Raw genomic sequence first — 26,478 nt, 5'->3', positions numbered from 1 at the left:
ACTCTCGTCATCATATGACTCCAAGCTAGAGCAATTTCTTCTTATTTGAATACATTCACCATATTGGATACTGCAAATGAGATTTTCAAATGGCAGCTACTTGCATGTAAGGGAATATTAGACCCACTGACTTTTCTATGCAGATATGCATTTAGGCACCCATCATTCAATTTGACAACAAGGTCCATATATTTGTTCACAGAAAAAGACTTTGTTAAAGGGATGTTATGGTTAAGTTGCACTAACACAAACTTATGAAATTCAGTGAAAATGTTGTTACAGGGGTATCAGGTAAATAATATCCCCAACAAAAATATTGCCGTAAATATGGCCGTTTGGATCGTCAAAGGCGATATTTTTATTGGGGATATTATTAGGGTGCGGGGGTTGCGAGGGTTTCCCCGGCACATTAAAAAATGATGAGGGGGTTGGGGGGGTGTCCCCTGCAGGGTCCATTGTGAATTTTGCCGCAAAAATATGACGATATTTTTGTATCGCAATATTTTTGCGGCGGAATTATCACATGGAACCGTTACAGGGATGTTATGTTTACAAGGAAATCCGAAAAACCCAGCAGAAAATCCCCAGTTATGGCAAGCTAAGCAGCCATAACTCACACCACCACCGTACACTGCTAAGACTAACACCCAGGACATCAAAGATGACATGTTATGTTATGTTATGTTATTTTGCATTTATATAGCGCCTTATATATCATTGGTATGGTCTGAAGGCGCTGGTAGGTTGAACGCCCTTGGGAACCGAAGTTCAGATCAGTAGAGAGAGTAGGGAGAGTCAAAAGGTGCGTGTGAGCACCGGTATGTGTGCAGCTGGTGGGTATTCGTGTAATAGCTGCTTCTTAGCAGTAGGTGTGGTGGTTGAGAGATCAGGAGTATGTGTTAGTTCTGGCAGGATTTATCCAGACCGAGTGTGGCTGCATTAGGCCTGAGGAGAACGCCTGGCTGGGCGGTGTGTAACCAGCAGTGTTTACTTAGAATGATGTGGAGTGAGTGGCGGATGTTGGTATGAGAACAGTTATACCAAATGGTGTCATAGTATCTCTGTGTTCTAGCTGAGCGGTGATGTCAAGGAGAGAGTAAGCATGGTGGTATGATATGATGGGTTATATGCTCTTTCAAACGTTCTCTGCATTCCAAGCCATACTATATACGCCACGCAATTATATGCGCTCCAGTCCGTTTCAGGCGAGTGTGGCTGCATTAGGCCTGAGGAGAACGCCTGGCTGGGGGGTGTGTAACCAGCAGTGTTTACTTAGAATGATGTGGAGTGAGTGGCGGATGTTGGTATGAGAACAGTTATACGGAATGGTGTCATAGTATCTCTGTGTTCTAGCTGAGCGGTGATCTAAAGGAGAGAGTAAGCATGGTGGTATGATATGATGGGTTATATGCTCTTTCAAACGTTCTCTGCATTCCAAGCCATACTATATACGTCACGCAATTATATGCGCTCCAGTCCGTTTCAGGCACTCCTATCCTCTGTGCACCCCAGTCTGCTCCACACACTCCGGTCCGCTCCACGCACTCATGCATTCCAGTCCGTCCCACGCGCTCTTGTCTGCCCCACACATGCGCTCTTGTCTGCCCCACGCATGCGCTCCTGTTTGCCCCATGGTCTATGCATTCAGTAGCTCTACGTACTCATCCATTCTACACATTCGTCAGTACTGGATGCAATCTGTGCTCGTTCGTTCTACGCAACACATCCGTTCACTCCAGGCACTCACTCGCTCCAGGCACTCGCTCGCGGCTCTCACTCGCTTGATCCAGGCACTCACTCGATCCAGGCACTCGTTCTTTATGCCCTCACACATACTAGGCATTCACCTGTTTTACGCACTCACCCCCCTCTACGCACTCACCCCATTCACCTGTTTTTATGCACTCAACCCCTCTACCTACCCCTTTTTTCATAAGCACTCATTCGCTCATATGCACTTCTCTGTTCTATATATTTGCTAGCCCTACCCACTACTCTGTTCTATGTAGTCTTCCACTCTACACATTCTTCCACTCAGCTCATCCATCCTGCTCCGTTCGTTCATCCGTTCCCCGCATTCTGCATGCATTCCCCATCCATGCTTATCGGTTCTACGCACTCACCCGGTCTGTGTAACTCATCCGCTCTAGGCGTTTGTCCGCTTTATCCCCTTGCATGCACTACACCTTCATCTGCTCTACGCAATCGCCTGCTCCCCGCACTTACCCGCTCTCTGAAATCAACAGTTCCCTGTGCCTATTCGCTCCCCGCACCCATCCGCTCCCCGCACCCATCAGCTCTGTGCTTTTCTCGCATTCAACGGCCATATCCTGTTCCATATATTCATCTCTATACTCATCTGTTTTATACCATCATCTGCTCTATCCACTCACCCGCTCTATCCACTCACCTACTCACCTGCTCTATCCACTCACCCGCTCTATCCACTCACCCACTCTATCCACTCACCCGCTCTATCCATTCGCCAGGTCTGTACATTCATCTGCTCCAGCGATCTACACACTCTCCGCACTTCCATACTCATCCGCTATCCACACTCATGCGCTCTACATACTCATCTGTTCTACACACGCAACCGGTTGACTCTCATCCGTTCTACACATTCATCTGTTTTACGCACTCCTGCGCTCTACTCGCTTCTCTGTATTTACGCATTCATCCGCGCTACACCCTCGTCCGCTCTACACACCAGCTGCTCTTCACACCCATCCGCTCAACATGTTCATCCATTCTGTACACTCATCCGATCTACATAGACCTTCGATTTCCACACTCATTCGAACAATATAGTCATCGGTTCATCCACTCATGCATTTGTCCACTCAGCGCATTCATCCGTTCCACCTGCTTCATCCATTCTATTTCCTCCACGCCATTCACTTCATTCACTCCTCATGCATTATGCCCATTTCAGGAGTTTAAATCTCTTTACCGTATCCGTATGATTTACTCTTATTAACCATTTCATTGCTTTGATCTACTTTATTCATTTGATTCTGTTTGTCCTTCTAATTTATATTAGGGGTTATTAGCTATCAATTTCTCGCATCAGGTAGTTTGTTGGATCAGTGTCATTGGGATGCTGTTAGTCTGTTTGGGTTAGTTTGGTACGGGTTGGTTTTAGGGGAAGAGCCAGGTTTTCAGCAGTTTGCTGAAAGACGTTAAATCCTCAGTTAGGCAGATGTGGGGCGGGAGTGAGTTCCATAGGTGGGGGTCAAGGCTGAGAATGATGATCCGCCTAACCTGACTGAGTTTGTCTTTGGTATGACTAGGAGGCCAGCTGAGCTTGATGTTAGGGTGTGTGGGGGGTGATAGGGTGTTAGCTTGTCTTGAAGATATTGAGTCACAACTATGGTAAGCAGGGTATAAGTACCATTTAAAATTTTGTACAAAAATTGAGTTGTGTGCAAATAATCAGAATTATATTGTTTTGGGTATTTAAAACCACACTTCAATACATATTTCTACCAACTGGGGAGATGTGTGTTCAAGTACTTAAATTTCAGGTTTGGCTCAAATCCTGTCTTTACAACTTAACCAAAGTGTGTAATCATTGGCAAATCATTTAATCTCACTGTGTGTTTCCTGCCAAACTTAGTTATCCCTAGAAGTGATTCAGTTTGCAGCTATTAAAAAAAAGCCCCTCTCATGATTTAATAGATGGGCAGTGCAGGGGTCAGAGCCCGACAAGGAGATACGCACACATCTTTCTTTGGACAATATAAGGCCACATTTATTGAACAAAATTGTGACATTCAATAGCAAAGCAAAATAAATATGTCAAAGAAGAAGTCATCATGGACAATTGCATATTGTAAATACTATGTGCCAGACAATGATGTATATGATGTGACAGAGGAGCAGCAGCCCCTCCTCCCTACCCCGTCCAACTGGGAGCAATACCAGGAGGCTGGAAACCCTTCAACCCACGCTCTCCAACATGCCAGCACTCAAACACACCCTCAACTCATTCAAAATGTGCTGCAATATTGCAAAGAAAATACAATTTTGTGCTTTAAAATGACATTTTGTAAAAAACAAAATGTACTATTCATTGCTTCAATATTTATCAAGGAGGAGGGGGGCTGTCTTTCACAACAATATGGCTGGCCCAAAAGCACCTCCTCTGTGGCCTACTGGGAGTAGCCACAGTATTCAGGGATGTATTGCTAGCGCACACCATCTTAAGATGGAATAATGACTCGGGGGCCTCATTGCTCATCCCTTACAGAGGACGTGGTGACATCATCCTTGTTTCTCCCTAGCCATTCCAAGAAGACATAGTGGGGTAAGGTGGGGCAGGTGTGAGTGATTGTAAATTGGAATGGTGGTCAGGGGAAGCTCATGAAAGGTGACAGGGGGTGAAAGGCGAAGGAGGGGTGGATAGAATAGAAAGGCTAGAGCAGATGGGAAGGGAAGATAGGTAGATTGATACTTCCACACTTTTCTTTCTGCTTCTCTTTTGCCCCGCTGTACTGTTTTTTTTATAGTTCAGTTATAGCATTATGTTGAAAAAGGTACACAACATTTGTCTTAGGGCATGATTAATTGTGATTCATGTCTCAGACTCTTGTTAAGGGTTCTGCAGTATACAGCTTTCATTTTTTATGCGTTACCAATAGTTACCCTTATGGAGATGAGGAAGCATATGGAAGATGAAGTGAGTAGTGACTGGAAAGTCTAAGTGAAGGAGCTTATGGAAGGAAACAAAGGAGCAAATGGAAGAAGAAAACAGAAGACTTTGGAAGGGGTACTGCAGAGCTTGTGATTTTGGAAGGGATGAGCAGGTGGAAGGTGAGAACAGATTTCCCATTTGAGCAAACTGAGTGAACCTGGCAAATCACTTCATGTCAGCAAAGCCTGGTGAGGTGAACAGGCTGTTTCCAGCCAGAGACATGCCCCTAAAGACACAGCTCCAATGGTAGAAAAAGACAAATGAAACAACATGTAACATTTGTTGCACTAGTGACAGCCATTAACTGCTCCCACCACAGGTTCCAAACCCATGCCCCTCCTACCAGGGACCATCGGTCAGCCTTGCCCAAGAATCCCTTTGCCTTAAATCTGCCAGTGTGTGCAATCCTAACAAGCATCTTTATCAAACATTCAACCAGTCTTGCGGGTAAATGTGTCAACACTGGTCCTAACTTGAATCCAGACATCTGCACCTTATAAAGCAGTCTAACAGACTAAACGAATTTAATGGTGCAAATGTATTTTTCCAGATCCATGAAGGAATTGTTTGCTGCATCACAGATCTGAGAAATCTGACTTAACAGCAGCACTTTTTTAGGGTACTCCTATACCCACACACAATGGAAGTTCAGCCCCCCTCATCACAAACCTGGCTCACCCAGATAAATATTCCTGAGCCGGGCCTGGCTGGAAGTCATAATCAGGTAGATAGTGTGCAGGTTACATATGCAGCTCTAGGCTGGTAGTCATCTAAGTAGCCAGCAAGGTACATAAGCAGAATGAGACTAGTAGTTATGATCTGATAGATTGTAGTCCAAATACATGTGCAGGCAAAAAGACATAATCAGGTAGGTAGCAGGCAGGCAAATGTGTAGCTATGGGCTGGTAGCCATAATCAGGTAAGTAGACAGCAAGTTACATGAGCAACATGAGGCTAGTAGTTATAATCCAGTAGGTTACAGCTTAAGATATATGTGCATGCCAGGGGTGGACTGGCCTATAGGGAACACTGGAGATTTCCCGGTAGGCCTCTGCACACTCAGCCTCTTTTGTGTGGTTACCTATTTTATTTCCACATTTTCTCATAGGACAATGGTTGGGCCTGCTCAAAAAATGTAATAAGGGGCCACTTTGAAAAATGTTTCCAGTGCCTCTTTAATAAGATCAAGCAAGAAAGTGAATAAGCAATATAAAGCAGTAAAAAACAAAAAGCCTGCTGGGTCCAAGTTAATTCTCGGTCGGCGAACAGGTTCAAAACCGGCAAGGATAGGGAACGGTAGGCAGAGTCTGATACTCCAGGAATGAATGAGTTAGAAGTAAGAAAGGGGAGAGTAATTGAAGGCCAAAAACACTGCATCCTGGAAAAGTCACACCCAGCAGTATTGGCGGCTACGTCAGGGGTTCGGGGGTAGAAGCAGCAAGGTTTAGGGGAGGAAGGTGTTTTTGAAGACTGCAAAAACATCTTTTGCAAATCCTTCAGTCACAGGGCAAGTCACAGGGGCACAGCAGACGGCATGCACCACGAGCCCAGTGGTGGCAGATCGGCATGGATGATCGCAACTGTCAGCATCAGGGGGATGGCTCTGGAGGTAAAGGTCACAGATGGGGAGGGGGTCGTGGTGATGTAAATGTGTCTAGATTGAATAGGTAGGTGGCAGTAGTCTGTCTCACCTGCCAGAGGGGGAGTTGCAGTCGGCAATGTTTCAATCGCTGTTGGTGCAGAGCTCCTTTTGTAGAGAGAAGGTAACAGGAGGGTAAGAGGCCCCTCCATGGCACGACAGGACCAGACAGGGGTCTTCAGGGGTGTACTGGGAACAAAAAGAGGCCCTGGAAATAATGTCCCAAGTGGCCCCATATCACACATGTTCAGCAAGCCCAACCCTTTTCCTATGAGAACATGTGGAAATATAATAGGTTACCACACAAAAGAGGCCCAGGGTGCAGAGGCCTACCAGGAAATCCCCAGAGTTGCCTATAGGCCAGTACACCCCTGGAGGTTTTATGCCTCAATAGTGGGCATTAGGAGGGGGCCGGCGACGCGTCGGTTGTTTCGTGGGTGCGCAAGTAACACGGAAGAGAAATGTTGACATTTGCGACTGTGCACATGGAGCCTCCTCCTACATAAGCATCCTTGGCATGCACGGTCTTGCCTCGCCACTTCACAACTTGTATTCCTAGTGATTATTTTCAGCGGGTTAAGGTCGTGTTTTCAGTTGCTTCGACCACGGGGCATTTATGACAATTGCTGCACCACAATGCCTCTCAATTCACTTCCACGCGAGGCCCCTCAGCCATCTTGCAAAGGTTTATTATCTGAAAGTTCAGATGTTTTCCCAAAGGGCTTAAACTAATAGCTCCTACCAAGTCATTTATTGGAGCCGTGGGTAGCCCACTGCGAAACAGTGAGGCATAGCAATTTATAGCTGGCGCAGAATACCTTATCTCTGTTGGAAAGTCAAAGCGTTTTTCCTACTTCACCCAAAAGGGCGGTGTTTGACATCCTTATTATATTAACTGCACAGCTGAAACTTAAATGAAACGTTTAATTCTCGGGGGTTTGCTTCAGTAAATTGAATACTAATCCATCACTTTTGAAAGTTTCGACTGTCTTTTACATGACTTTGCTAACTTTAATCAAAAGTTAATAAATTATTCAAATCCCCTCATTTGATTTATATTTTTGACTTGATTTGTAAGTAATTGGAATGCTCTTTTCAGTGAAGAATTTAGAGATGCCTGCATCTCTTTTGTATAAAGGCTGCTGCTTTTTATGTTAGACCAATGTTTGGTTTTCCCCTATACCTGGTAGTTCTGTCAGGAAGACTTTGCAAGTTAATGTTTCAGCAATGCGTAAAACAATTACCTCATTCTGCAGAAGGCACGCTAATTGTGTTGCATAAATGCACGTGAACACACACACACATTGAATATACTGGACTGTATTTGGGCCCATTGACGGTCACCCGCACTGGGGATTTGTGACTGAATGACCTTAGCTTGCAGCGCACAGTGACATCTTCTGGCACACCACGCGTAAGCCCCTGAACCAGTGAAACCTGCCCGACTGGTGCCAGTGGATCTGGCAACTGTACCCTACAGCAGATCTCTGTTTCCAATGCTATCCCAAAAAGTGATTGGGGGTACTACACCGTAGGCAGCACCTTTCTTTGGGCAATACACCATTGTGATATGTAATGTGGTAGAGAGCCCCCTACTGGATATATAGTAGGCATTCTGTTAGCTGGGGGCAGCTAGACCACGTGGTGTTTTCAGCTAACCTGAGAAGGCACATGTAGCTCAACCACCATTCCAGTAGAGCGCAGCTCAGCAGGACATTAATATGGCACTAATGGGGAAGAGGGTGGTCTTGCAGGGAGACTCGGCAGGACAACAGAGTCAGCAGTCTGTGAGTGAGCTGGAGAACGTTGTTGGGTGGCTGGGTCCTGTAAAAAAACAGGGAAGCTTTAGTGAGTAGCTGAGGCATGTTATAAAACATACAAAACCTGACGCCTGGCTCTGCCAGCTTGAGAACCTGGGAAACCTACAGCCTGGCTTACCCCTCTGAAAAAACCTTAATGGGTAGCTCCTCGACGCGAGGCAACCCAAAAAATGTAGTAAACTGCTCTAACCTGGGAAAGAAATAGGGAGCATTAGTAGACATCAGCGCACTCTGGAAGAACCTGAGAACTTTAGTCAGCAGCTGCACCCTTTGAGAAAAAAAAGATACTTCTGGGTTTCTGCAATCTGTGGGACAACCTGAGGTGCGTTAGAGGTAGCTATGACCTGTAGGAGAAACATCAAGCGTGGTATTACCCTGTGGGAGAACCTGAGAAGCTTAAGTAGTTGCTACACCATTTGAGAGAAACCCAAGGGGATCCTGCCCCTTGTGGGACACACTGATAAACCTATGATGTTTCTGCACCCTGTGAGAGAAATTAAAGGTGTGGCTGTGCCCTGTGAGAGAACCAAAGAACCTCAACACATGTCAGCACTTTGTGCAAGAGCCTGAGAACCTCAAGTGGTTGCTGTGCCTTGTGAGAGAAGCTTAAGGGCTGGCTGTTCTTTGTGCAACTCTTGATGATCCTAAGTGGTAGCTGTTCCCTATAAGAAAACATTATTAGTTGGCGGTCCCTGTAAGCAAACTCAAGTAACTTAACGGGTGGATTTTCCCAGTGCGAGACCAGAATGCTGATAGAAAAGTCACCCGGGAACTTCAAGTGGTGATCGGCTTTTCCCATGAGCCACTAGCATCTAGCAGTTTCCACAAAAGCGTAGAGTAACATTTCTATTTCCAGCATTATAACCAGGTTAGTATTAAGTGGATGCTCTCTGTCATAGGACGTGTGATTTGTTTGGCCAGGCTCAAATGCTTTCACAACATTGGCCTGTTACAATGCTATCCACCACTGGGATTCAGGAGGAGAAGCTTGGTGTCCCCTCTTCAAGCACAAAGTGGTGGTGCCATAACACATAGGAGCACACAGATATGGTACGCAAGTTGTTCCCTTTCTTTCCTCAGTACACTACTTTCCAGAAGAGTGTGCACATGTCCAGACTTTGTTGCTGCCTATTCCATGTAGTTACTGCCACATTTTATACTTTCATTGTGAGCTAACAGACAGGTTGGGTTAATGTGGGAGCAGTGGTGCTGGTGATGGTATTGCTGGTCGTGTTTTGGGTGCCATGTAATGATGTGATGTGTTTTCTTAACTGAGCCAGGAAGTCTGTTTCTTGAAGAGAGGGTTCACACGCGGGGGGTGACCTTTTGTTAATACTAATGTCATTGCATCTGTGCTGTTGTTTTCATCGATCCCCAGTAGCACTGCTTTCAAGCGGGTTTCGCTCATTCCCATGTTCACTCTGAGGTTCTACGTCGTTTGTTTGTGGAGACTTCACTGAGGCCCATTTGTTTACATTTTATTAAACATATTTTCTCATCAGTAAAATGTGGGCGGTGGAGAACCCCTGCAACCCTGCCACAATAATTAAAACCGGAAACATAACTGTGCCATTTGTACTTGTAAGGAAATATGCTTAAAATTGTGAACAAGTGGGCCTCGAGGAAATGTGCCTGCGAACAAATGGGCATGAAAGGACTCTGAATGAAGCATAATAACATTTGTTTTCATCTTTTTTCCCGTCAGCATCATGATTATTGACTGACATGTCACTGGGTGGAAACAATGAAAAAAAGACCTATTATTTGAAAAATCTTCCCACTGTTCAACTTCTACTTGCGTTGTACTTCCTTTTGTACGAAAAGATCTACACACTTCCCCATCCTGCCTCTGAGACAGTGTACAGAACTGAATGTGCAACCTTCTCTGATGATCTTGGTGGAAGTAGTGCTTTAGACTCAAAAAAATGAATCCAAGGAAACAACAATGAGAGTCATGCGTTGCAAGGAAACAGCTTCAATGCATGCAACAAAATGACGGGACAGTCAGTCAGCTCTGCGGAACTGAAAAATGTAAAACTCGACCCACCCACTGGGTTACAGAATGTATATGCAAAAATCACATGATTAACATACAATACAAAATATCATGTGCATTCCAATTCCTTCATCCCCATTGGCGCCAAAACTAATATGAGTACCTAAACACAAGGGGCCTCATTACGACCCTGGCGGAACGGGTTAAACGGCGGTGTAAAAGGCTGCGGTGCCGTTCAACCCGTTCCGCCACATTACGAGATCCCCTCGCGGGACACGTTAAGCACGCCTGGGAAAACCAGGCGTGCATACCGGGTCCCGCGAGGGGAAGAGGGAGCAAACAAGGGGCCATCTCATAATGGCCCATTGTTTACTCCCTCTCCCATTCCCATTCAGCCCTATGGGGGCTGAAATGGGAATGGGGATGAACCGTGTCCGTGTCCTCGAGTGAGGAATTACCGGGCCATCCGAACTTTGAATGGTCCGGTAAGTCCTCATTCCCAGGACACGGACACGGATGCGGTTTGGCCGGCAGCCATGCCGCAAATTGCGGCATGGCTACCGGCATAACTTGTAATGAGGGCCAATATACATTATCACATTTTATTGGTTAGTAAAATCTTATTGACGCCCTAATTGCATAATCAGCAGAAAAAGTGAAACCAACCCCCTCTACCAACACACTTGAAACAGAGAGCTTCTCCCATGGCACCTATCATCTTGGCAGCCCACTCATACGCAGGCTTTGCAGCCCCTCAAACTGTAACATACTTTTTGCAACTATCTTAGTGGAACATGTTGCTGTCTCCAGCACGCAGTCTTCTAGCCAAGACCCCATATCTCTTGGGAAGCAGGTGGCCTCATGAGAAGTGTAATTAAAGCACTGCACTTAGATAACTAATTCTTCACATGTATGTATGTTTCTAAGCCACCCTACCATTATTATGATTGTGTTCATTGTTATTATGCTATTTATTGAGCACGATCCTGACTTCAAGAAGCAATGGGGTGCTTTACAGAGGAATATAAGAATACAGATACGTTAGGGAGCCCTTCACAGAGGTAGAGTAAGAGAATCTGTGTTTGAATGGAGAAATGTTGTTGTCTCTAATGTCATTACGCCAGCAGGGCCTGAATCCAAGGAAGCCCTGAGTAATAAGGTTAAGGCCCTTCTTAGGCTAAAGACCACCCAGGGGTGCTCTGATGTTGCTAGAGGCTGCATATTTTGGTCGGCTGTGGTCGCAGCAACCTTACATTATTTTTAGCAAAGTGCAACAACTTCATTATTGTCCCCACAGAGCTGAAATTGATTGTATATTCTTTTGCACAATGGTATTACTGCTATTATGGACTGTCCTCTGTAATGGCTAAGTTATGTTATTTTTATCCTGTGCCTGTATGATTGTATTTCCTGCATGTAGATAGGTCCTGATTTGTAGGCCAAATCTTTTTTTTTGTTTAGGTATTTAGTCTTTCATTCTTGTGTCCTGTCTATGTTTTTGTTCTTCAAATTTTGGGATAATTTTGCTCTGTGTTTTTGTATGTTTGTCTGTGCGGTTATGCCTCTGGGCCAATTGGTGCACAATATAAATATGATAAAGTAAAGTAAAGTATACAACAGTACAAATGCATAAAGGAATGCTTTCAGAGGTAATAACAGACCAGATACACAGCAGGGGTGGGATTCAGAGAGACACAGAGGCGGGGATACAGCTGAACCAGGGAAGAGAGGGGCGGGAGGCATCTAGCGACTCAGGTGGCACGAGGGGCAATGGGATGGCCTAGGTGTTGAGACAGAGCGATTCCTTGAAAAGGTGGATCTTCCTCTCTTTTCTGAATTGTAAGAGCATGAGGTGTGTCTGATGCTGACGGGGAAGAGGTTGCATAGTTTTGGGGCATAGGCAGAGTAGGGTTGTTTTCTGGTTCTTTCCCATTTGCAGCGCCAGATTTCAAGTGTGTACGTGTCCGACTGTGATGCTGAGTTTCTCTGCAAGGTCGCTGGGTGTCTTATTGTTGCTGCAAAATGCAACATGCGGAAAGCTGCCGCCGTCCGAAGAAAACACTGAAACAATTCTAGGTGAATCCACCAGCAAGAATACAGGGAATGCCCATCATTCATGGAAGAAGGGCTCCAACAATTATTTGAGGAAGAACCCATCAATACTGGAAGATAACTGCATGCTATATATGAGCTCGTAAATAGGGATCACACAACTGACAAAAAAATTCTAGTAGCTGATAGGTGAATAACTTGCCTTTAACGACCCTTCATGGCCAAATAATGGGGAAACACACAAGATGAAATTCTAAAATGTATTGCATAAATGTTCATGTAATCACAGATGTGAAATTAGTATGTGTATAATTCTGTCACAGAACAGGAAATGGTTAGCACAAATGAGTTCCGTTGCAGTAGTACTTTTCATACTGTTCTGAATCATCTTGTACAGACCAGGAATTTTTGAGCCTGCCTAGAGGAAGCCAAAGGAATGGCGAAACAGTAGGCGTGTGCTCCAAAAGGTGATTGTTGGCTATATCATAAGATCACATGCATTATTTGAATATGAGTAAATATTCTGAAGAACTAATCACAAGACTATGGGCCTCATTACAAATCAGGCGGTCTGGAAATAACGGTGGCGGTAAACTCGCCGCCACCGTTGTTTCCGGACCGCCTGATCCCGACTCCTGCAGGCGGGAGGTGATGTTCCCACCAGGTTTGACCTGGCGGGTTTAGCACCGCCCGCCTATAGACGGACGAGGAAACAACGGCAACATCACAAGATGCTGCCGGTGTTTCCAAGATCCCCATTCCCATTGAGTCCTATAGGACTCAATGGGAATGGGGATTACCACCATTCCACCTCCGTGATTCCTGGGAAACCGCCCCGGTAATTCCGGGAATCACGGAGGCGGAATGGTAATACGAGTCCAGCGGTAACCAGGCAGTTTTACCACCTTGGTTACCGCCGGACTCGTAATGAGGCCCAATATCTATCTATTGAATATGAACCAAATATTCTGAGAATATCAATCAAAGTAAACCAAATACATTAGACAGACTTAGCTATTTGTGTGCTGTTTTTATTGAGAAATGGTAGACACGGAGCACACTATTGTAGGGAGATAATCTTGTACAAACAATTTAAAAGTATCTGCATTTCACACAAAAACAAGCTAGCCTTTGGGATTTTACTTGAAAGATTTCGCTTTGACAGGAATCTCAGCAATTCACTGTGCATTTATGTACTGGGGTTGATTGATTTATCACACACTAACACACAAGCAGTTGAATTGAATTTATTTGCACATCTTTGGGGAAACATAAAACAATATGGGGGTGCTATACAAGATGGTTTTTCGTGGTGATCAGACAAGTTGGGCATTATTCGTAGGATGATTGTGTGAGGATCATTTCGACTTATGATCTTAATGTTAGTAACTACCTCTAAAGCAGCAGACAGAAGACCCTGGTATCTTATTGTTAGACATTAGGTCTAATGTGACAGAATGGTATATTTGGTGGTGTTAAAATGATAGTGAAATGCAAGAAGGGCGTGATTCAGTAAAATGGCCCAACCTTGGTTAGCTTGTCTGAGCTCATCATCTGGATAAATATCTCAGAGCCTATACTTTCTGCTACATTTGGTGTGTTGATAGTGCATCTACATTTCTACAATGTGCATTGTTGTGGTGCAGTACATGTCAATTTACTTGTACTGTTGCATGCACCTCAGAGGAACTTGTGATTGGGTGGGGCCAAATTTCAGTTAATGATACATTCATTTGACCATGCGCAAAATTGGTCCTTCCCACAGCATACAGCAAGTGATTGTCAGGAGTACAACTACCATAAAACGCATGTCACCCCCTGCCTCAGGCCAGTTTGTCTTCTGACATGTTGTTCCAAATGTGTCATTCACTGACTGACTGGTGTGCTACGCACCTCTTTGAATCTCTGCAACTCCCTCCCAGAAACGTTGCGGTGATCGTGTCTCACCCAGAAGCTGTCGTTTTGGATTCCTGGCTCCTCAGAGTCCCCATATGTGACACTCAATAGGATGTGACTTGTCCACTCACATCAAGAGAGGGGCAGTTTCTGGGGCTTGACTTGTCTCACCGAAGTTCTGCTGATCCCTCCCAGCAAAATCATCGGAGTGTGACTTTCCCACAAGCAGCCCTCAGAGATTCTGTTCTCCAACTCCTCAACCAAGAAGTCAATAGATGGCATGTATCTTATCCACTCCCTTGAAGTGATGGCACTGACTGGTGTCTCTCCAACCAACCGTATTCTCTGCTGCTCCCTCTCAGAAAAATGTGATGAGTTAATATCTCCCACAAGATGTCATCAGGGATTCTCAGCTCCTTCGATTCATCCCCCCATGGATTACCTAATAGTGCATGTCCTGTCCACTCACTTCAAGAGACAAACACTGACAGGTGCACCACTAACCTGAATCTATGCTGCTCCCTCCCAGCAACATCAGGCGAGTGTCTCTCTTCTACAAGCTGCCCTAAGGAATTCCTGGCAGTTTCTGCTCCTCCTTCCAGATGCCATCCTCTAGCATGCTTCTCTTACATGTGCTTCAATGGGCAGACACTGACTAATATGCCACCTGTCTGCCCTAATCTCTGCTGCTCCTTACCAGTAAAATCAGATGAGAATGTCTCTCCCCCAAGCTGTCCTCTGTGATTCTTTGATTTTCTCAGAAGATGGAAACTGAGTCATTTGTTAGCCCCCTTCCCCAATCTCCAGTGATGGAACTTGTTCAATTCACCCACTTCAAATCACTGAATATCTCACAAAGCACTGTGTACTCAAAACAGTTTAAATATACCCTAAATCTAACTGTCTGACTCAGGCCACAGTCACTTACTATCTCTTTACTCGTACTCAAACACTGCAAATGCACACTAGTATATTAACCCTTCCCTAAATGTATTGGGCCTCATTCCGAGTATGGCGGTAAGGGATAGCGGCCACCGCTAACGAGAGCGGTGGCGGTAATCCCTTACCGCCATACTCCGAGTTCCCTTTGCGCCATGGAGGTTTTAACACCTGCTTTTAGCAGGTGTTAAAAACCATGGCGCTAAGGGACCTTGATGTTAATTACGCCACCGTAATTTACGGTGGCGTAATTGACGCCTTCCCCACTCCCATTATGCCCTATGGGGCAAGAATGGGAATGGGGAAGGGTAAATGGGGATTGGGGAATTACCGCCCCGCCAACCTTGGAATGGGGCGGTAATTCCGCCATCCACCAAGGCGCTGCCGGTCCGGGTACGGCGTCAACCAAGGCGTTAATAGCGCCATTGGTTAGCGCCGTACTCGGAATGAGGCCCATTGTGTCTACCTCCTGCAACACACTCCTGCGTCTCTGGAAGTTAGCTGTGACTAAAACAAGAGCCCTAACCATCTTACCAGCCTTTAAGCCATGTGATTGAACTTTTGTGCACTTGTTCAAAAGGTTTGTCAGAAGTTTGATCTGGTTGACTCTCCTGAAACTGGGTGATTAAGGTTTGTACAAGCTTAATTGAGAGCACCATGTTTCCCAGTGGTACTTTCTTCCACCAGTGAGGTGTCCTCATACGTGAAATGTGATTTCTTGGAATGGAGTGTTCACATGGGGCCCTCTTCTTCTCTGAGACTGAAAGATTTAGCTTGTCTCTTGTGATCATTGTATGCTTTAATCTTTTCTATCACATATTTATCATGTAATTAATTGTCTTTGTGCGACTTTGGTGTATCCGCTGTAAGCTGTGGTAATCTGGTGTTTGGGGTATGCAGCTTACACACTACCAAACCATGAGCTTGGGATTTAACTGTTGTTGAGTATGGTGATAGCCCTCAATTTGTGCAATTTGTGGCACGGACCCTTGGAGTTTGATGGAAGCATCATGCAGAGGCTGTCAACAGTTGAGACATATATGTTTAAGCAAGTCTCTGTAATACAACCCATCAGCAGAGCATCCTTCTCTCACCTAGCCCTTCTCAACAGCTCACCCTTGCATTCTGATTCTGAATCTCACTCAATCACATATATTCTACACATCCCCACATGACATTTCACACCACCACACATCAATAAGCATACTACACATCCCCTCCCTCAAACAAATTAAACAATCACGGCCGACAATGAGGGGGAATGAAAAAAACCTAAATGAAAACATAAAAAGAGAGAAGAACAGTAAATATATATGTTTACCTTTTTAAAACAGACAGTAGTAGCGCTGAAAATTCCTGAATGGGCCCAATAGGGAATGGGGAATTACCTTTCCACCAAACCTGTGATCCAGCACTAATAGCACTGGGGGGTTTGGCGGTAATGCTAATAGCCCCGGTGGTATTACCACTGTGATACCGCCCAACTCGTGATGAGGCCCATAGTCTAATCTTTCTGGTTGCCTTATTTGCCTTCTTGGTCTCCTTTCTACCTCATACATTTCCCTGCTCTTTCCTCCAACAGAGACCAAAGGCACACTCTGATCCTCTACCTTCACCCCTCTACCCATCTTCTGACATTATAGCATTAGGAAAAACACTCTTGACCCTACAGGGTTTTCACCATTTAATTGGCCCCTGTCTCAAAGACGTGGGTAACTTCAATCTCACCAAAACACCAGTTTGCATACAACAGCTTCTGACCACCTCCTTCTTGTCATAATTAGCTTTGTTGATCATATGTCTCTCTCTGACACGTGATCAGGCTCTCTGCAAACACTCCCAAGTCAACCTTGCTCTCTTCATCCATGGGGGACACATTTTGCAATTTATTTCCCTCCCCTTACTCAACTCAAAGAAGAGCACACCTTTCGCCCCATGTTGAGAAAACCATTGCGCTTCCATCCTACTCTTCACAACTTCCTTCCATTCGTCTCTATTTGCCCATGCCCATCTTGTACAATCCTTTATCACCTTGTTGAACCTTTCATCAACTTCATTGGCTTGTTGATGATAGATGGCTATAAACTTGAGTTCTGCCCCATTCTCTTCTAAGTACTTGCAGATCTCTTTAAATTTAAATTGGACACCATTGTCAGTGATCACAACACACATGTATCCTTCTGTGCTTAAATATTTGTTACATAAACTTTAAGACACTGTTGTTGGTGATGCTCATAGTGATTTTCACCTCTACCCATTTACATCATCCAGAACAATATAATATTTCTGCACACCCTTGCTCCAAATAGGTCCTACAATGTCCAACCAACATTCTCCCATGGCATTTGAGGTACAGGGGCCAAGGTCATAGGACTCTCCCTAGGTACCAAACTTTGTCCGGTCAATATGCAGGGTACACAATTTCTCACAGATCACTTAACTTCCAAGCCACACCCTGGCCACCAATATTCTGCACTAACTGTTTGTTTCATTTTAGTAATACTTTGATGCACTTCATGGGCAATTTCAACACATTTTTTCCTGACACCCGTGGGAGGTATGAATCTGTCTCCTCTCATAACATATTCTCCATGTAAATGCAATCTATCCCTCACCACCCACAAGCCTTCTAACTCCAATATCCTCACACACCTCTGGGTGATTATCCCTTTCTCTTTGAAATCGTCCCTCATATTTTTTTAAACCAAATCCCGGGTCATACTTTCTTCCCACTCCACTTTCGTGATCATCTTCTGTCCCACATACAACACACATTCACACTCACTGTCATCCTCCTCATCATCTCCACCCATAGTTAAGCAGGACAGACAATCCACAGGAATGTTCCTTTTTCCTGGAATATATTAGACTTCAAAGTGATAATTCTGGAGTGCCACGACCCATCTCTCGCTAATGACTCTATTAACTCAGGCCCACTGTGATCATATTGCTGTCTGTTTTAAGGATAGGATTCTCAGTAGTCGACAACTGATCAATGGAGAAAGACCAACACTGACTGACCCCCTTGTGGTCTTTGCTGCAATGGGGGACACCCTGCCTAGGGCCTTTCACTTAAATGCAGTGACAGACAGCGTGGTCTCTTCTGCTCTGGGAAAACTTTGATCTTCCTCCACCAGGGATCCTAGCCCGCTTGCTAGGCTTCAAGAGGCTTCCAGAAATCTTACTTCCCTTCTCACTGCTGCACTTGATTATTCCTTCACTACTGGCCACATTTCTCCTTCCCTTAAGCATGCAGTGATCTCTGACTTACTAAAAAATCCCATCTTGACGGTGCAGTAGCAGAAAATTATCGCCCCATTTCAACTCTCCCAGTTCTGATGAAACTAAAGGAATCGATTGTGACTCCTCAACTATCTGCCTTCTTGGAGGCCAACGCTCTCCTCCATCCTTTTCAATCTGTATTCCGCACCGGGATGGGAACAGAATCTGTGATGATGGCACTGATGGACGACATGGCTCTCCTGCAAGACCGTGGGAGCTTTGATTCTTCTCAACCTCTCTGCAGACTTTGACACGATTGATCACCAGAAGCTGCTCCAATGCCTCGATGAGGTGGAAATTTCAGGCAATCCGCTTAAATAGTTTTCCTCTTTTTTGTCAGAACGGGTCCAAATGGTTTCTCTCCCACCATTTACTTCCTGCCCATTGAAATGAAGTGTGGAGCCCCGTGGGGCTACACCCCGTCCCAATTACTTTTCAATCTTTATATGCAGGCACTGGATAAAATTATCACCAGCTACGGAGTACATTTCTTCTCCGATGCTGACGATACCCAGATTTTGTTCTGCCTAAATACGCATCCCACTTATCCACTTAAGTTGAACAACTGCCTTGCTGCAGTAGGCGACTGGATGGCTAATAACTGGCTGAAGCTAAACAGTGTCAAAAAAGAGGTTCTACTAGTTGACTCCAATGCAGAGGGTCAGCTATGGACCAGTGAATACTGGCCTTCTACTTTTCGTTTGTGTCCTGAGTCTTCTCCTGTGGTAAAAAGTCTTGGGATCAAACTCCACCGGCTCCCGAGAAGCTCAGGTCTCCCGCATTCTGCCAGATGGGCTTTGTAAAACTGATGGTTCTCCCCCTCCTTGCAGCTGCTCTCAAATAAAAACATTGTTACAGCCTCTATTATGAGTTCCTTAGACTGCTGTAATGCTATTTACCTTGGGCTACTTCAACACCTCCAAATTCTCCAGAACGCTGCAGAATGTCTTGCCTTTGGAGCCACTAGACGGGCTTACTCCAGAGAACTCCTGCTTCAACTACACTGGCTTCTCATTATAGGTTCTCTGCATGGTTCATCGTGCTATACACAATGTTGATGCTGAATGTGTACGTTCCAAGATTCAGCCCTACATCCCCAATCGTCTACTGCGTTCAACAAACACGTTTCTGCTACTCTTTCCTAGATTCTCCTGGAACGCCTTGCCTCTTGAGTTTCACAAACCTCAAGAGTTTTTTTCCATTCCGTAAGGTTTTAAAAACTCACCTATTCTCAGCCTAATCCCATTAGTCCCCCTCTCACCCTCAGTGCCTCGATACCTTACGGTCATCGCATGCTCTACAAATACTATATACAATACAATAATATACAATACAATATATACCTATTCAAGGATTGAAGATCCACACAAAGTCTCAGCTTGCCGTTGGACTTCACATCCACCACCAATGGAGATACCCACTCTGGTAACTCAATTCTCTCAAATATTCCATCCTGCTCCAATTTCAACTGGTCCTTTCTGACTTGATCTCTTAGGGTCATAGGGAAGGACGTTACTTTATGCACAACATGTTTTGTTCCTCGTACCAGCTGTATACTTATGCACAAATCCATTCAAGCACCCTATGTTTCACCTGAACAGTTGTGAGTGAAACTTATCAGCATCACAAAGAAGAACACATTCATCATTGTTGGGATTCAACTTGATGTTCAACTTCTTCTGCTGTACCCAACTCAGCAAAGGGATACTACCTCTTTCCTTGAAAAACACCTTTTCAGATGCCAATCTCGCTTTGAAGTGAAAGTTGTTCTTGAACAACCCAAGCACACTTTCTTTGGGAATAAAGTATATTTCCCTCCTGAGTCTTTCATCATTTTGACTTTCCGGCCATTAAGCCCTCCCAAATCTTCATCTTCTTCATCATCAACCATGAAGACTGCTTCCTCTTTGTGTTCATACCACTCATCAATCATCTTTATGGTTGAGATCTACAGCACTTCGCAAGGTGTCATTTCAATTTGGATGCCATAGCATGTACTTGCTTAGCCAAAGTGAGACAGGAGTTGAGGTAAAAACCTAGTGTTTTTACCTCCAATTTGTATGGCCATCTATACAAGTATACTAAGTTGTGTAATCTTGGCTAAGTTTCCTGATGTTCAGTTTAGTCCCCAGAATGATGAGTTGTGTTTTGTCATCATTTAGGCATAGACCATGATGTGCCATCCATGCCTGGATGATGAGGTATATCTTATTCACCAAGGCCAAATACTGTTTGTAATCCCCAGAAAGTAGGATGAGAATCTGGGTGTCATCTGCATAGTTAGTGTAGGTGACACCTAGAAGGTACAAATCATCAAACAGGGGCTTAGTAAAAATGTTATACATAGTAGGGGAGACACATGATATGATATGATATGATATGGCATTTGTAACGCGCCTATACACAAGTGTTTCAAGGCGCGACGAGGAAGGGAGGGGGGAACAAGGGGAAGACAGACAACAATCCTACAAGGCCAGGTATCATTTAGATCGTGCAAGTGCAGGGGTAGGGGAAGGGAAAAAGTGCAAGGGGAAGGGGAGGGCGGAAGTGCAGTGCAGGGTAAGTAGAATAAAAATAAATAAATAAATAGGGCCAGCTGGTGGCAAGTGCAAGATAAGTGCAGACAAGTGCTGGGAAGGGGGGCTGTAGGGATACAGAGACAGTCCCGCAGTGCAGGGGTTGCCAGGGAGGCAGTGCAAGTGGAGAGTGGCTGGGCCAAGGACCGAGGTCGGTGAGAGTGGCCCAGTTGCAGATTCAGTGCAGTTTCAGTGAATAATTTAGCAGGGGAGAGGGAGAGAGAATGCAGAAGCAAAGAGGAAGGTTTTGAGGTGCTTCCGGAACCGGAGATGGTTCTCCTCAAGTTTCAGGGAGGCAGGAAGGCTGTTCCAGAGGGAGGCCCCTGCCGCAGAGAGAGATCTACCCCCAGCTTGTTGCTTCGAGAAGCGGCTGACCCTGAGGGAGTTGGAGACGGATGAGTGAAGGGCTAGGGAAGGAAGATATTTAGGAAGAGAGAGCTGAAGGTATTTAGGCCCCGGGCCCCAGAAGGCCTTGTGGACAATGCTGAGGGTTTTGAACTAAATCCTTGCAGCCACTGGGAGCCAGTGTAGAGATTTCAGTCCTGGAGAGATACGGTCCCTGGGCTTGAGGCCAAGGACAAGTCTCGAAGTCCTGTTCTGGATGAGTTGCAGAGGGCGGAGAGTGGAGGCAGGCAGATTAAGATAGAGGCTGTTACAGTAGTCCAGCTTCGAGAGAACCAGGGCTCTGGAGACCGGGAGCTTCTGGGGGAAGGAGAGAAAGGGAAGAATACCTCTGAGGAGGTGCAGCTGGTAGTGTGACTTTTTAGAGATGTCAGATATATGAGGAGAGAAGGAGAGTATGGAGTCGAAGATGACCCCGAGGTTTTTTGCCTTGCAGGTAGGAGCAGGAAGAGGGCCAAGAGAGGCTGGCCAGAGAGCTGCAGGGAAGGAGGGAGTGAGTGTGCCGATGAGTAGAATCTCAGTCTAACTGGCATTAAGGCAGAGGTCATTGGCGGCACACCATTCCTGGATAGCAGACAGACAGTCAGAGATGAGGGAAGGAGAGGAGGAGGCCGAGTGTAGCCGGAAAATGAGCTGGGTATCGTCCGCATAGCACTGAAAGTTGGGGCAGAGAGCGGCGATGCGGTGGGCAAGGAGTGCCAGATACTGGTTGAACAGCCAGGGAGAGAGATTAGATCCCTGGGGGACACCACAGGTAGAGAAAAAGATGTCAGAGAGGAAGGACCCCAGTTGGACCTGGGAGGGTCGTTATAAGGGATTTGGACATTTAAAGAATTAAGCCCTTCACAAAAACATGCTTTCAAATAGGCGAATTTAGCAATTTCTTCAGGGAAAAAGCACATTCAAACATTTTAAATTAGAGTTTCCTTTGCAGCATACACATCTATTCAGCACCATTACTGTCCTTCAGTGCTGGAATTTGTTTGCAGCCTGGAAGTAAGTATTCATCTTATGCTTGAAGGTTTCTCTGCACAGCTGAAATTGTTGCATGTTGCCACTTTTATCTGCATTTTTCACATGTAACTGAAAACAAACTGTTGTTGGACTGGTTTTTCATAAAATACATTTCTTAGCTACTGTCAGTCAGTGAGGTCCAGTTGCCCTGAGTCACCTGGAGGTTTACCCTACCTTGGTCAGATTTAAGGGTTGGTGTGAAGTTCACATTTGGTCAACAGTGGCTATACTCTAATGGTTCTTTTGGCTTCACCCTATGCTGTATTCAAATAGTCTAGCTACTGTGGTGGCTGTAGTGTGAATTAACCTGTGTTCAACTGTGGCTATAGCTGCACTCCAATAGTTCTCTTAGCTTCAGATGTATTCCACAGTGGTTGAACTCTATCAGTTCTCCTAGGTTCAACCGTGGCTATTTTGTAAATTTGCATGGGTTCGTTAGTGGCTATATTGTGAGAATTCACCTAAATTCAGCAGGGGCTATACTCCAATATTAACTCAGATCTAGACATAGCAATATTTTAGAAATTCACATGGGGTCAAACAGTGGCTATATTACAATATTTCACCTAGATTCAACAGTTGCTATATTGCAGGAGTTTAACTGGTTTTAGCAGTGGCTGTGTTGTAAAATACACATGGGCTGAACAGTGGCTATATTGGAGGATTCACTTGAGTTCAAGCAGTGGCTACATTGTAAGAATTCACTTAGATTAAACTGTGGCTATTTTCTGATATTTCACCTGGTTTCAGTAGTGGCCATATTACAAGATTCAAATGAGTTCCCCAGTGTATGTGTTGTGCAAATTGACCTAGATTCAGCAATGGCTTTGCTCGAATGATTCTTAGGTTCAACAGTGGTGGCCACTTCAGACCATTGTGGAATTCAACACATTGGCCAACTAAGGGGTGCAGCAAGTTTCAGCACAATGGCCAGGCAAGGATTGCAACAAGGTTCAATACAATGGCCACCAAAAAAGGAGCAGCAAGATTCAGCACATTGGCAATACATTTACACATGTAAACATGTTCACACTGTGGCAAACGCTACTTTTATTCAGATAACAGATCCATGTTTAGTTTTGGTGTACAAGCCACATTGGGAGACCAATCCAATGGCGTATGCATACCTTATGTGAGGTTTGAGCATTCGGGTAAGGATACAGAAGATCACTGTAGCTCAGTGTTTCTTTACTGTACTGTAATCAGTATTGGATGTTGCATTCTTGGTCCACTTCCGTCACTACATAAAGATGTCAGTTTCAGAACTGAATGGATAATGTAAGTAAAAAAGCAAATCATTTAGAGTTTTGATACTATACTTTTAATTGGACTTAGTGAGAATATTGTGCTGCTATGGAAAAGGATTTTAACTTTTGGAAGTGCCAAAGATCTTCTTCATACAATGGCATTGTGAATGTGTGTCTCTCTCCTCACTTCTGCCTGTTAATGCTAATGTTTATGTTTTCAACTGCAGCATAATATTTGCAGTTAATCCAATAAAAGACATCAAAACTCGAAATGTTCTGGGGATTTTAAAAAGCTGAAATACCAAAGTGACACATTTTATTTGCACAGTAACAACATAGAAATACTGAGGGCCAGGATTGCTGAGCCGCACTATTGTAGAAGGTACGTGGAGAAAGGCACAGCAAATCTGCACTCTTCTTGCTTGTTGCACTTCATGCTCCCACGTAGGTTGGCCTTTCTCACCCTGCATCCTGCGTGAGATGCTCCTGTGGCAGGTTTTTTTTACCCAGTTTAAAACCCTCATAAAGAAATCGAGCCTACCCTTATTTGTATTAATGTTATTTTAAGCAATACGACAGTGAGGCAGATCCCAGGGAGATAGCATAGAAAAAGAATCTGTAAGTGGTGACTAAGATATAACATATCTAATGTCAACAGCTGGATTAAATCAGCCAACGAAATAGTTAAAGAATAAAGAGTTTGGAACTATAGCAGAGTTTAAATCAGTCTCCAGATCTTCAGCTGGTTTGATTCTAGTTTTAAGGGAGATTTAAGAGTGTTTCAGAGACTTATGACGGTCAAAAGCTGTACTTGGAGAACATTTGCATTTGTGCTGGGTCGTGACAAACCAGTTTCAGTAGACCTGGCTAGACAGCTGATAGCGTAGTTATTCATGGATGCAGTGTGCTGGTACGTGACCGTAGCATGAGTTGTAGGACAAATAGAGGACTTTGAAGTCATCCCAAACATAACATATGCCTATGCATTGCTGGTAGCTGATGTAGGGACTTCAATGCTGGACAAGTTTGACTTGTGTTTCAGACCAAATGTGATTTAGCTCCTTCCTTTTTGACTCATTTTAAAATCTACAATTAGTTTTTACTGCAGACAAGGATATACTCAATTAGAGTAGCCATGTGAACTGCACTGAATCTGCAACTGGGCCACTCTCACCGACCCCGGTCCTGGGCCCAGCCACTCTCCACTTGCACTGCCTCCCTGGCAACCCCTGCACTGCGGGACTGTCTCTGTATCCCTACAGCCCCCCTTCCCAGCACTGTCTGCACTTACCTTGCACTTGCCACCAGCTGGTCCTCTTTATTTATTTATTTAATTTTATTCTACTTACCTTGTACTGCACTTCCCCCCTCCGCTTCCCCATGCACTTTTTCCCTTCCCCCTACCCCTGCACTTGCGCGATCTGAATGACACCTGGCCTATTAGGATCGTTGTCTGTCTTCCCCTTGTTCCCCCCTCCCTGCCTCGTCGCGCCTTGAAACACTTGTGTATAGGCGCGTTACAAATGCCATATCATATCATATCATATGATATGCCAGGAGATTATGACAGTGTTGATGAGTTCAATCTTATAGGTTGTCGTATAGAAGGGTGTCCAATCCCAGCAAGAGCATGGTGTATATATGTATCATGTATATGCAGTATTTCATATAGTGAAAACAACACACAGCACAACCTGGGCATATATAATAGGCTACAATTATATGGATTAAATTAGCAGGGTAGAGTATTAAAAGTATTCTTGGAATGGCATGGAGATATTAGAATCAGCAAGTTAAAGGGCCTCATCACGACTTTGGCGGTAACCCTTAAATCCAGTGGTAGCGCTATTACCGCCGGATTTAAGGGTCTGCCAAATCAGGACTTCGGCAGATTTCGCCCCACCTCTGAGCTGGGGGGGGAAATCCGCCGAAAATTCACGCTCATACCGCCGGCGACAAATCCGCCGGCGGTATTAGCACGAAATTGCCCCTTTGAGCCCAATGGGGAATGGGGCATTCCCGAATGGGCTCAATGGGGAATGGGTATTAACATTACCGTCAAACTCGTTAGTGCCTGGGATTTCGGCGGTAGGGCAGATAGCGCCAGCGCTAATAGCACCGGCGTTACCGCCCAAGTCGTGATGAGGCCCAAAGTCAGGAGATACAGGTTAGAGAGGGAAAGATGGGCCCATGCTTTGGTAATTTTTTGGTGGATCAACAGCTTTGCCGTTGATCAAGCTATATTCCTAGGTGTAAGTTTCATGGAATCTGACATTTAAAACTGTACTGCTGTGCCCCTTGGTCTGCCTCATCAATGCCCCCCTTTCCCTTCTTCTGTTAGAAGGGTATGGAAGATTATACCATTCACTTGTGTAATGAGCAGCAAGTTGGCATGAAATGGTATTGCCAGGTTAATGATTTGTAGCATGGGCCCTAGGGTAGTTTGGGTGGTAATGAGAGACAGAATTGGATCATCTTGATCAAGAATAACGGAATGATGTCTGATTGCAAAGCATTTATGCGTATCCAATTAACTGCCATGCATTCCTAAATATGCAGAGGCAATCTACTATTTTGTTGAAAACTGTTGCCTACATCCAGCTTTAGGTAGTGCTGGGTAAGATCTATTTACATATGGAATTCACCACGTGGTGTTCTATTACAAGTGATAGAGGGGTCATAACTGCTTTGAATTAGAGTCAGAGTGGGCAACTATTCCCGAGAAGCAAGTAGTACCTGTATGAAATGGGGTACAAGTCAGGCTGATTCAGTTCACATGTATTGAGCCTGTCTGCCGATATTAGAGTTCTGGAGCACAGTTACAAGACGTATTGACACTATGCTTGAAATTCCACCATCTCTTTCACTAATCAAATACCTATTGGGAAACATAGGAAAGGTCTCAGTGGTTACACGCCA

This window comes from Ambystoma mexicanum, chromosome 7q, assembly GCF_040938575.1.
Source record: "Ambystoma mexicanum isolate Mex_15411 chromosome 7q, UKY_AmexF1_1, whole genome shotgun sequence".
Taxonomy (NCBI): domain Eukaryota; kingdom Metazoa; phylum Chordata; class Amphibia; order Caudata; family Ambystomatidae; genus Ambystoma; species Ambystoma mexicanum.
This window is presented reverse-complemented; position numbering follows the sequence as displayed.